The sequence below is a fragment of the Trachypithecus francoisi genome, unplaced genomic scaffold (assembly GCF_009764315.1).
Source record: "Trachypithecus francoisi isolate TF-2019V2 unplaced genomic scaffold, Tfra_2.0 Lachesis_group2, whole genome shotgun sequence".
NCBI lineage: Eukaryota > Metazoa > Chordata > Mammalia > Primates > Cercopithecidae > Trachypithecus > Trachypithecus francoisi.
The window spans coordinates 127130718-127144630 of NW_022681465.1; positions in this window are offsets into that span (position 1 = coordinate 127130718).

The following is a 13913-nucleotide window of genomic DNA, read 5'->3' on the forward strand; positions in this document are numbered from 1 at the left end:
TCACCATCTAACATCATAACACATTGAGTATCCATCAAAGCAGAAAGTAGTTTGTACCTGGACATTTCTGTTTCTTTTGTTTGCTATCCTACTGGTGTTTTACTTAAATTTAGTGTGGTAATATGAAAGAAAATTACTGCCCTTCTGCTATTTAGTTAGCATTTTTATGCTTTTTTTTTTTAAAGTGTCGCAACAAAATTAATAAAATTTGAGTCGAGTCTTTCCTATTTAACTAATATTATGTAAAGATAACTACCTCCCAGGACTACATTATACAACAACATATAGTAGCTACCCAGGGGCAGCATCTGAATTGTTGAGAAAATTCTACAAAGAAAGTACCTTCCTGTGGATATCATACCTATTCATGTTGCCAGTGTCAGGGATGCTTACCATGGTTATAGCATGAGAATAACATGATACTGATTATCAATACACAGCAAATGAACATACTTCCTCAATTCTAATAAAGCATCAACTGGGACACATAGGCCGTAAAATGACTAATAGCCTTTAGGTGGGGAGAAAAACAATTAGAATGCCATCATATTACATGTACAAATGAATTTAAAAATACAGTCTGATTTCCAAAATACTAGGCTATTTTATACACATGTTAGTACTGAGGAAGTATGTCAGGACATTCCATTGACCTATGATATAATCATTAAGTTTTGTTCATTTATTGACCTTATGAGAGTTTGTTCTTTCATTTGCTTATATATGTGTGTATATATATATATGTCTCCCATATATATATATATATTTCCCTATGTATCCTATACATATATGTATTTCCTATATGTGCATCTCTCCATATGTATAATGTAGACTACATCAATAACATTCTTCTGGCTTGTTTTGAAAATAGGAATTATTCCTTCCTTTATTCATTCTACAGATGTTTATTGAGTACCTTCTATGTGCCAGGCACTTTTTTAGTAATTTGGGATAGGACAGTAAATAAACTGGAGAAAAATCCCTGTCCCATGGAGCTTACATTCTATGAGGGAAGATTTCAATAAACAAAATGAATAAGTAAAGTAAGAACTTGGTAATGATAAGCAATGTAGAGAACTTTTCTCTTTTAAAAGAAGAGAAATCTGGAATTCTGAAACTTGATTTGAAGTAGGTGCTCAAAGATGATATGATATAGAATTCTTCCTTTGATATTCTAATATAAAGGGTGACTCCCCTGTACTATGACCTAGATTGTATATATCATGATCTTTTTGTTTGGTTGGTGTCCACTGTCAGTCTTTTATCGTACTGGGCGTTTTAAATAAATAAATAAAATACTAATAAATCATGGTTGCACATTACAAAATATGAATTGAGAATAAAGAACAATGCATCTAGACACTGGACAAGATATTTCATTAAGTGTTAAATCATAAGGTACAGCCATAAATGTTGACCACATTCGGAGAAGAACATAGGCAATTCCTAGCAGATCCCGGGAGGCGCACCTCTTCTTAGAGTTACAGGGAGAGACATGCTTTAATTAGGCATGCATATCCAGCTCACCTAGCAAATATTGAGAGCCTCTAGGGATTGCTTATCTTTGATTCCCAACACCTTGTCCGGGATGTGGAGACAAAAAAGATAATCAATGAAGAATTATAGAATGAAAGCATGACTCCTTCATTCCTTCAATCCATCTCTCACGGGGTGGGGAGAACTTTTATAAGGAAGTGGTTCTTATTTTTAAGTAGATTATAATTATTTCTGGAAATTTTGTTATTTCTATAAGATTCTGTTCATATACTGACAAATCTATATCTATATTCTCTCAGATTATTGGGGATATTATTTAAATTCTTCTTTAATGAAAGGAGCTTTATCCTTAATGTTTTGTTAGAGCCTATACTGTTTTTGTTGAAATGTACTGTGATGAATATATTATAAAGGGACAGACCTGTAATTTAACCTTGGAGGAAATAAGTTTTAGGAGGTACTAAGTTGTTCTACATTTCAGGTTGATTGCACACACAGGACAGCAGAGAGTAATCGCTCTAATATACATAGCTTAAGCTCACAATTATAGTACAAATTTCATTTTGTTTTACTGGTTTGTTCTCAAATACTATTTTAAGTTCACTTATACTGAATTTTCACGTTTGGATATTAAGATCTAATTATTTGCAGTATAGCTAGCTGTATTGCATAAGATACAAATTATTGTGTTTTTCGCCCCACATAACTCCATGTTCTGATTAAAATTCAGTGACATTAATAAGATATCATAGCCAAACTAGCTTACATTCTCACAATTGTGTTTTTTTAAAAAACTCAGAGTAAAAACACTGTTTTGGTGAAAGGAATGTCATTGACTTTAACTGAAATAGTAGTTCAGACTTTTGTTATATAGCTGAATAATATAACCTTGAATATATTTAAATGATTCATGGCTCTTAATTTTTCATCCAGCAGCATTTTAAGCATCACATGATAAAATATACATTTTGGGTTAACTCATTAAATAGTGTTTGCATAATTAAATAGGTAAATTAGCATCAATACAGTAGGTACCATCTTATGAAAATAAAAGCACAGTAAACTATACAACAAAAAATATGATTTTTAGGTTTTTAAATAATACATTTTTGAGGTTACTCACCTCTGTGATCAAGTGATATTTATGACTTACAAATACAAGGTAGGCTCTATTTTAGATCATTCCTGTTCTTGACTGCCTACTTTCTCTGAGCTGCTTCTCTCACTGCTCTAGGCTCTGGGCTGGAGAGATGTAGCTATAAACAAAATGCTGAAAAGTCTTTGCCTTTCTATAGATTGTGTTTCAGCAGAAGAAACAGATGAAAATAGATTAATAAATACATTATTAAAATTGCAAATAGTGGTAAATACCATGAACAGAAACAGGGTAATGGGGAGGAATGGGGAAACAGGGGGTATTCTAGAGACCGTGGTCAAGGAAGGTATTTCGAAGGAGATAAGGTAACATATTGGCAGCCACCTTGAGGACAAGATTTTGGAAGGTATTTGAAAATCTGTTAAAAGCCTTCTAGGAGAAGGAAAAAGTACAAAGATCCTGGGTAAGACATGAACTTGGTATGTTTAAAAAGCAAGAAGATCCGGATGGCTGGAACTTAGTGTTCAAGGAAAAAAGACCAGGAGAGGAGATCAGAGAGTAGACAGAATGGCAAGGATCAACTTCCAGAAGGCCATGTAGGCTGTGGTAAGGAGTTTGGATTTTATCCCAAGAGTGATAGAAGGCTACTGATGAGTGTTGACTAAGATAACAACATGGGTTCTTTCATAGTTTAAGAAAAGAACACCCTAGTTTCTTCAGGGCACAGATGAAAACGGGAGACGAGGCTGTTGCAGGACTATAAGAAAGTGATGAAATGGCATTTCCCTTAATGCCTAGGGTGGAACTAAGACACAACACATTATTGTGTCATTTAGATATCCCAGTGTTTGGTTGAGTGTGACAGTAAGATAGACAAAGTTGTCTGGTGATGTTGGCCATGTCCAAAAAACCCATTAACTGACACAAGTAAAAAGAAACAATCATATTTCAAGGTTAATCACTGTTCTACTTTTAGACAGTTGTAAAACTCATGATTATTTAAGCATAGTCTGTACATCTGAAAATAGGAAGAAATATTTTGACCTGTGGTCATTTTTAATTTTTGAGGAAAATAGATAAACTATATAAATGAAGATTAAGTCTAGATATATCATTCGAAAAAGATAATAAAAGCTTGCAATCACTGCTGTAGTGACTGTACATTTATGAATTCACTAAACAGCATCTCTGTGAAATACTCATTGCATAAAATGATGGCTACATTTTTGAGTGTCAGTTACCAGACACTCTGTTAGGTAACTTGCTTTATCTCATTGACTCTTGGTCAGTCTATGTCATATGGACATTAGTATCACCTGTATTTTTAAAGCTGAGGACATTTTAGGCACAGAATTTTTAAGTTACTTTCCCTTAGTAAGTCACAGAGCTGATAACTGATAAAGTTGGGGGACTCCAGCCTAGGTTACTTACTCTTAATCACTGCCCACCAGTGTATCATATTTATTTATTTATTTTTGAGACAGGGTCTCTCTCTGTTGCCCAGGCTGGAGTGCAGTGACACAATCAAGGCCCATTGCAGCTTCAACTTCCAGGGATGAAGACATCCCCATGCCTCAGCCTCCCAAGTAGCTGAGACTACAGGCACACGCCACCACACTGGCTAATTTTTTAAAACTTTTTTTGTAAAGGCGGGGTCTCCCAGTCTCCCAATGTTGCCTGGGCTGTTCTTGAACTCCTGGATTAAAACAATCCTCCCTCCTGGGCCTTCCAAAGTGCTGGGATTACAGGCGTGAGCCATGGCACCCCACCAGCACCAGTGGTTAATTTAGTGAAAAACACACCAACCCAGTTTCTCTTAAGAGTTAAAAACAGCCAGCTGATGAAGACTTTTCCTATTCCATTGGTTGTTTTGAAATACAGACACAGCACCTGTGTGGTAGCAATAAGTGGCAAGAAGGCAGTTTATAAAACAGATATGTCCCTCTGCAGGATGTACACTGGCCCTTTTAAAGTCAGCGAGCCAATACAACCACCAAGGATGTAAATACACTAAGTGACAGCATAATTAATCCTCCGTTACACAATCAATGAGGAATAATAACGTTTCTTGGGAAATGGAATATAGTAGACGGAGCCTGAATTTTCCCAGAGCACAGATGTTGAGTCGTCATTTGATGAATCCTCCCTGGAGGGGAACCGTAACGAATACACACAGCCTCTCAAGGACAGCCAGAGTTGTAAATTGTGGGCTATAAAAATAATATAAATATTGTGCCAGCATTTATAATTTATTTGTTGGACTCACAGGTGAAAATAAGGTCTAGCTGGCAGGTCTGATGTGAACTAGTATTGGCAAATCCATGCTGCATACTAAACCATTGCTTTCTGTATTTCATTTAGTTTAAAAACATACAATAAAGCTCAGAAAAAGGAAGTTCCTTTGGAAAAATGGAGTTATGGACACAGATTTTTGTAATGTGACATAATAAAGTTATTGGGGTGTCAGTAAATTTAGTTTTTCTTGACTTGTAATGGGGAAATGTAGGCACTTAGAGCATTGAGGGAAATCATAACATCGAGAAACAATTCTGCTTAAAAACACGCAAAATTGCACAGGTGTATTTTTTTTGGTTGGTTGGTTTTTTACTGTAACTTAACATTGGAAAGTCAAAATCATTAACTGAAGAAGGACATCATTGTGAGACAGCGAGGGGCTGTGAAAAGAATGTAGTTGTTCAGTCTAAAAAGCTGTTTCCTAATCTCAGCTGTGCCTTAAACCCCAGTGATCTTGGGCAAGTTCCATAGTGCCCCAGGGCCTATAGATAGTTGTGGCAGTCCTTGCTAAATAAGACTCATGAATATAAAGTGAGGTACACGTAAGAGAAGGCAGTATTGCTTTGAGCTTTAAGATGTGCACCATTCTCAGCTGTGCTGCATTAGCAAACTCTTCTGTTTCCATGTACCTCAGTTTCCCCATCTTGTCAATGGGGATAATAACACTTATCTTTGTGAGTTTTTGAGGATTAATGGAAATGTGGTACACGTCAAGTTCTGGGTACTGTGTCTTAGAGAAATAAGAGCTCAATAATTGTTAGCATTGCACATTTACTGTAATTCCTCAAGGTGGTCAACCTTCAATAAATATTTTTTGAATACAAAGAATAAATATGGTCAGAGGTTCTATTGAATATTTATTAGATTCCTATTTAGGGCTATAGTTCGCTATAGTTCGTAGATTTATACCAACTGATATGATTAATAAGCCATAATACAAGTAGCTATTTCTGTCTGAGAATATCAGACAAGCATACATGGAAATATTTGAGGCCACCCTATCAGATGCACAGCCAAAAAGAAAAAAAATGTGGAGACACCACTCCATCAACAGATGGACAGAGTGGTAGAAGTATGACATCTATTTGGAGAACTATCAAAATTAAATGAAAGAATGTGTTAGTGAACAGAGTGCTACGAGGAGCAGAAGAAATAAGAAGTGAGGCTTAACTATTATTGTTAGGAATACAAATGTCCTGGTGTTAAATAAATTAGATTTTCTTTTTTTGGAGGAAGATTTCAGTAAATCTAAATGTAAAATAAAAGTTGCTAAGGAAATATATTTCTTCTCAGACTATCAATAATTATCTCTTTAATGTTTCAATCAGTCCTGGGCAGGGTTAGTCCCTCCTCTCTTACTTAACATGCATATTTATCTCTTCTAGATTCTAGAATCAAAGTTCATGGAGGGCAGACCACCTTGTTCTGATAACATGATGAAAGAGAGCCTTTTTAAGAATATCAACCTGGCAGAGATATGTTAGATGAAGTAAATGGATTGGAAGGAAAAGGGGAGACCCCCAAGGGAACAACTTAATTAGCCTAGTGGTTAGGTGGCAAAGTCCCAGCAAATGTTGTGACCTCACTGGAAAAAAACAGAACAGATGGTATGTGTGTTGGGGAGGAAGTAAATATCAAACAAGTTTAGTAGGTGCATACTTCTTTATTTTGTGTTTATGATTATTGCAATGCATGTGATGGCTTGAAGTACTGGATGGTGTGTTTCACCATCTCTGATGGTGGTTATTATGGTAGCGGGGGATAAGATTGCTGAATTTCTGGAAGAAAATATTTAAAGTTTAACATCTAAAATTGTTCTTAATGATTCTAACATACCAGAAGTCTTTCAATAATTAAATAACAACATGTGTCTCTAATTTGGGGGGGAAAGTTGGTCCTGAGTATCCTCATAACTCATACTGTAATGCTAGAAAAATGGTCCCCTAGAAATAATACATTTCTCATGCATGTATGTTGACATCAAAACTAATCTCTAAAATCATTAAGAGACTGTAGCAAAGGACAGGGTCTTCTCTTGTCAAATAACTGTACATGATGTATACATTTTAGTGAGACGCTATATTTTAGGAAACATATCTATTTATCCCCAGATGCCTTTCACCCTCTGAGTAGAGAACCCTGCTAGCACATTAACAATAGAACGTTAGAGACGGTTGCAATAGTTTAAATGTCAGTTTATCTGCGTTTATCCAACTCTGTAATCTCTCCTGTGGATATATTAGGTTTGTTTGCATTTTAAAAATCTCATTACAAGTTTTTGAAAACAGGAAATTGCTTCTACTGTAAGAGATCAATGTACTCTTGACGCTAGCATTTTCAACAATGGTTTATCAGTCCTGATGTAATGGAGATTAGGGGATACGAGAATGAGTTTGGGTTCTCTAATAGGCTTGGGAAAAAAGTCACTGAGCAGAAATACCACAATAATTATGAATTCTTAAACTTAATGATGCTTATTCAATTAGATCATTCAATTGCCCAAAGAAGCAAAACCCTCAAGTTCATACCTACTTTTGTTGTAAAATTGTATTTTTGAAGAGGAGAAGGAGAAAAACATGTTTGTAATATCAGGGTTAATAGATTTAATTTAGAGAAAATTGTATTATATTTTTCTCTGTAATTAGAAATGGGGAAAAATTCTCTTTGAGATTTGGCCCAAAACATAAGCCAAAGCATTTCAAACTGGAAATGATTCCAGAAATGTAAGCGTAGGATTTTTCATTTTATTTCATCTTGGTCAGAAACAGCATGAGATCAATTGGGTAAAATTTTACTTCTCATTAAACAGAACCTGTTAATTTGTTCCAAAATAAATACTATGATGTGGCCAAGTGTGGTACAGATTGTTATCTGCCTGAACCACTCAGGGTCACTTTAGTTCGCATCCATTGCCTAGATAACTATCCTAAATCCTTTACCTCCCTCTTTGAAAAATTTTATCTATTTCCTGTATTCCATGCTAAGCCCTAAAGCTCTAATTCAAGCTCTCTATTGCATTCTACCCAGAAGTTCCATAGGCAGCTCAAGAGTCATTTATTTAAAACCAACAAAGCATATACCTGTCTTTTAATAGAATATTCTTGTATTTTTAGCTTGATTTCTACAACTTTTCATTAGATTTAAATTTATTGAAATCTCTATTTAATTATACACCTTCAAGTGATCTTCAAATGAATTTTCTTCAGAAATCTTTTACCAAATTTGGACACCACCCCCGTCTATTTAGGTTTTCATTGACTTTCAGTATAATTACATAAGTTCTAAACGTCTAATTGTTACTCTTTGCTTTGAATCCTCCATTTTTCTGCCAAAGTGGTCTTGACAAATCCCATATGTTAATATGTTATCCCATCAGTAATTCAATCCCTAATGTCCTTCAGTGATTCCTTTTGCCATCAGGATAAAATATCAAGCTCTTAGAATGACTGCCAGGCACTTCATGAACTGGTCCTCATTTTAAGCTGCCACATCTCCCATTTCTACCCTACTTCAGATATACTTCTCATTTTGCAGAAAATTTTTTTGGTGGTAGTGGTGGCGGTTTTTTATTACCTTTTTTACTTTTTGTAGTTACATTCTGTATACTTCAAGATATTTAACATTACCTCAATACAACAAAATCTAAATTTCCTTATTTTTTTTCTTCTATAACTTTAGGTATATTAAACAGCATTAAGAAAATAATAAAGTAAGACATTTGCATAAATATCCCCATATGCCATTATTTCTAATCTCTTCTTACTCTCATCTATGATCCAAAGCACTTCTTAAAGATGGTTGTAATTAGAAAATGGGTAAAACTGTAATTTTATGCAGCTAACATTTGATGTACACACATTTTACTCTAGGATACCCTTTGTGTAGTTAACATTCTGTTGCATTCTTATTCACATTTTGAAAGGCCCAATTTCTCCTTTTTAACTCTAGGATATCCTTTCTGTAGTTAACATTCTGTTAAATTCTTATTCACATCTTAAGAGCCAATTTTTTTTGTCTGTCGTATCCAATGAGAAGATTTCCTTGCTTGGGAATCATGGTACACAATTTCAACCCATGTCTCTTGGTAACTGATAGGAAAGTAGACAGAAAATCAGTTAGGATAGTTGACCCTTAAATAATTTGAGTCTGAACTGTGTGGATCCACTTATACTCAGATGTTTTTCAATAAAATTTACACCAAGTGTGCCTTCATCTCCTGCATCCTCTTCTACCTCCTCCACCTCTTCTGCCTCTGTCATCTCTGAGACAGGAAGACCAACTCCTCCACTTCCTCAGCCTACTTAACACAAAAAAAATGAAGATGAAGACTTTTATGATACATTTCAACTTAATGAATAGTAGATACGTTTTTTCTTCCTTATGATTTTTAAAATAATATTTTGTTTTATCTAGCTAACTTTATTCTATAAAATACATGTACCATACAAATAGGTGTTAATCAACTGTTTATGCTACCAGTAAAGCTTATGGCCAACAGCAGGTTATGCTATTAAGTTTTCGGAAAGGTAAACGTTACACAAAGATTTTTTGACTACACAGGAGATGGCACTTTTAACTCTCAAGGGTTGTTCAAGGATGAACTGTGTATGAAAGACTTAAACAACACTATCAATCATCTTGACCCAATGAACTCTCCACTCAACAATAACAAAATATACATTATTTCTATGTGTGCACAGAATATTTGCCAAAGTGCACCGTATTCTGGGCTATAAAACAAATCTCAATACACTTAAGAAAACGGAAATCCCAGAAAATCAAGCCCTCTGAACACAATGGAGTTAAATTAGAATTCAATAACTAAAAAGTATCTGGAGAATCCGTGAACTATTTGGAAATTAAACAACACTTCCTAAATACCTCATGGGACAAAGGACAAAGTAAAATGAGAAGCGTCCTTACCAGATAAAAATAAAAATAAAAGTAAGCCAGATAAAAACTAACATTATCAGAATTTTCAGAGTAGAGCAAAAGCGGTGCACAGAGGAAAATGCATAGCATTAAATACTTACGGTAGAACAGATGAAAGGGCTCAATTAATAATTTAAGAATTCAACTTTAAAAATTTAAGACAAAGGGGAAAATCAGGCAAAAGAGCTAATTAAATCCAGTAAGCTGAAGGAAAAGAAGTACAATAAACACAAGAAATAAGAAGAAGAGAATAACAGCAGCAATCAATGAAATAAAAACAGTGAAGACAACAAAGAAAATCAGTGAAACCAAAAGCTGGCTAACTGAAAACTCTATCTGTTGTTTTTTTCTATTATTCTGTTTCCTTGTTCCCACCTGACAAAACCTACCATTCCGCCATTATCCAGCGAGAGCTCTTATTCTAACTGCCCTGATTCATGGATCACAAATAAAAGCCTGTTAGATCTATAAATTTGTAGTACACTTTCTACAAAAGACCGCAAAGGAGTTTCTTGGAGGAATGAAAATATTCTGTATCATGATTTTGGTGTGACTTACAACACTGTGTTATAAATTTGTTAAAACACATCAAATTATACAATTAAAATTGGTGAATTTGTTGCACATAAATTATAGGTCAAAAATATTATTTTAAGGGTTATAAATTTTCAAATGAAAATTAATTAATTTATTAAATGATCAATATGCTATAGGGTAATATTAAGATAGTATTGGGAGGGGGATATTTACTTGTTAATTTTGCCTCACTTGTTTTAGACAATTTGGTTCTAAAAATATGTATATAGGTGACATAGATGAAAAGAAATGTACAGGCTGTTTTATTAAAGTGTTTTTACTTTTAATATGAATATTTATTTTAATATTATTCATTTAAATGCTGCTATTCTCCAACTTACCCAGCTAATAGAATTCTGATAGCCCAGCTAATAGAATTTCTAAGCTGTTATACCATTCTACCTCTATCATATGAACAGTAGTTCCACAGATAAGAATATAAATTATTTTCTTACATAAGACATAGACGTAGTACAAAATGGTAACTTCTATAAGGGACTATGTTTCACACCATTTCAGATTAGGAACTAGGTATTCCCCAGGCTGTGGTGAAATATTTTATTGGTTGTTACAGCCAGTGCAATAGATCCTAACTTATCTTTCATCTGACCTTAAGTATAAATGAAAAACAATAAATTTATTTCAAGGTTGCACTGAGAATAAGCAAGGCCAATTGAAATTGAGACTTTAAGCCTCTTCCAATTTATATTCTGAGCCAAGCTACAGTAAGAAAAGAAAAGAATTAGACTTAACTTTTCTGTTGTCAAATTATATTTTAATATTGGAAGCCGTGATTATATTCTTTTTCTTGTTTGTGTGTTAGGGAAGAAAAGAAAAAGAACAGCATTCAGCTTAAATAAAGGACTAACCATTATTAATGAATATCGATGAATGCTTTAATGTAGCAAATCGTAAGCATATGGAAATACTGGCACTGATTAATATTTCATATGAAGTTGAATTATTTCTTCATTGAAAAAAGTTTCCAAGCATCTTTTCTTATGGGGGTAATATGAAAAACATAGGCATGTATCTTTTCCAAATACTCTTTTAAAGATCATGGGATTAGAGTAAAACTCTAAGATCTTAAATTAAAAGCAGGAAATAATCAAACATGGAATAAGGTATGACTTTAAATGAATATCAAGTAAACGGCATAGATACATAGCTACAGAATTAACTTGAAGAGCAACACATTGAAAATCAGCCAGTCTCAGCCCACAAGAGTTGAGAAAGATTGCTGTGTAATATACTGTCGGGTTTGTTTATTAGACAAGACTTGGATAGGAAACTTCTTTTGTTGCATTTGCTCCCAGTGAAATTTGAATCCGAAAAATCCACGACACAAGTGTTCCATTTCATTACTGTGTATTGATTGCTCATGTGTATCTTTCTAAGAAACCAGAGAAACATGGCTGTTACAAATCCTCTTACTTCACACTGATACTCTAGTTTAAAAAGTGAAGTGGTAAAACACAATTAAAAGACTGTTAAGTCATCCTGAATTTTAATTTCCATGAGGAAGGTAAACTTAAGGTAGCCAAGCAACAAAGGAGAATTATTTCTGTGCCAGCCATCTCTGGTTCTTGCCTACCAGGCTCACAACCATTTGAATGGTAGTAACAACGGGTCCAGTGGAAAGAAAATACGTTTAGGACTTACATGAGGGTAAAACCATCTTGAAACAGGTCAACTTATCTACAGAAATGGAAAGCCTACAATAACAAGAGTAGTTGTCAAGATTTTTATGTAGTGCTATTTACTTCCATGTTTTTCTTATGCAATTTTTTTAGCCCCTTTCTCCCAAGGTAACAGTGAGCCTTTCAAGTCTCCCCTCTGATACTAGGCAACATACTTTAAGTCACAAGTTATGACATTGCACGCATCTTCAAAGCCAGCTTCCCTTGGAAATGGTAAGTTGGAATACTGATTACTTGACCACTTTCTAGGAACTCTACTTCTTCCTTCTCTAATTGGAAGCTGTGTTGACTTCGGTTCAATAATTTAACTTCCATAATTTTACTTTGGAAAATTGGGTTTATGTGACTCTCAATGGCTTTCCAAATTTAAATATATCATTTTATTAAGTACATCAAGCAATACAGTGTTAATGTATTAAAAATAAGTTTTGTCACTTTGAGAGGCCAAGGAGAGTGGATCAATTGAAGTCAGGAGTTCTAGACCAGCCTGACCAACATGGCAAATCCCCATCTCTGTTAAAAATACAAAAATTAGTCAGATGTGGTGGCATGCACCTGTAGTCCCAGCTACTGAGGAGGCTGAGGTAGAAGAATTGCTTGAACCCTGGGAGGTGGAGGTTGCAGTGAGCCACGATCATGCCAGCACACTCCAGCCTGGGCAACAGAGCTGGACTCCATCTCAAAAATGAAATAAAATAAGTTTTGCAATGATGGTTTTATGTTCCTTGATCTAAAGCAATTTCACACATTTTCCCAAAAATGTGAAATAAATTAAAAAGTCATCATTTTAAAACCATGTTTATAAAAAACCACAGTTAATTTGTCTCACTTTTTTTTGTATTGTTCCTTCCACTACCCTCTTTAGTTGCATCAATTTGTCTCTACAATAGTGGCTTTATCCTCCTTTCTGGCCTTTCTGCATCTATTCTCTTCCACATTTGTTTTTATACCACCCCTAGATTAACCTTCAGAAATTGTGTTTAATGCTTTTATGTGCAATACATTACTGAGAACATCTAAATTGTTTTTCCAGTAGTTCAAGGGCTGGTAAAATCTGGCTTCGAGTTTTCCTTTTCAAAATTTCTCCCAGTCTTCTGAGCCTCTAGCAAATGTCTGTTATGATCCTCATTTGCCCCTTTGCTTATATTATGAGCCTTGCCTGAGAAACATGCAACTTGATGGCTCAGCAGCAAATAACAAGCTTGTATAACTTTTATACAAACTCTAAATAGCAAATTTTGGTAATGGCGCTATCACTTGATTGGTATTTACTATCCACTGTAGCATATTTGAATTTAGATATCTGAATACCTAGTCATGTGATATACACATATAAAGGGTAGTCACACACACACATGCAAATGATAAATACACACATATAAACACAAAATGAAAATTTATGGGGTTGCTGACCCCGCACTCCTTTTCCAGCAACTGTGGCCCCATCAGCACCATTGCCATAGGAGTGAGCATTTTATTCAAAGTGACCCATTCCACTGACAAGAGGTGATTATCAGATGAGGAAAAGGTTAATTATTGTGCCCTGGGAATTTTAAAACTTGCAGGAGCATTGACTCAATATCTTTCTAATGGCTGAATTTCTAAACTGGAAACTTGGAACATACCAGGCATATTTCATGACCAGGAAGTCTATTATGCATTGACTCAATATCCGTTATCTCTTCCAGTCTTCTTCTAGAGTGCCTTCTTGCACTGCTGAAGCTGAAGGGCTAAACCCACCTAAAACTACCTCTCCCAGACTTCCTTTCAGTGAGAGTCCTAGATGGACTCTGGACTCTACCAATTAAGTGCACATG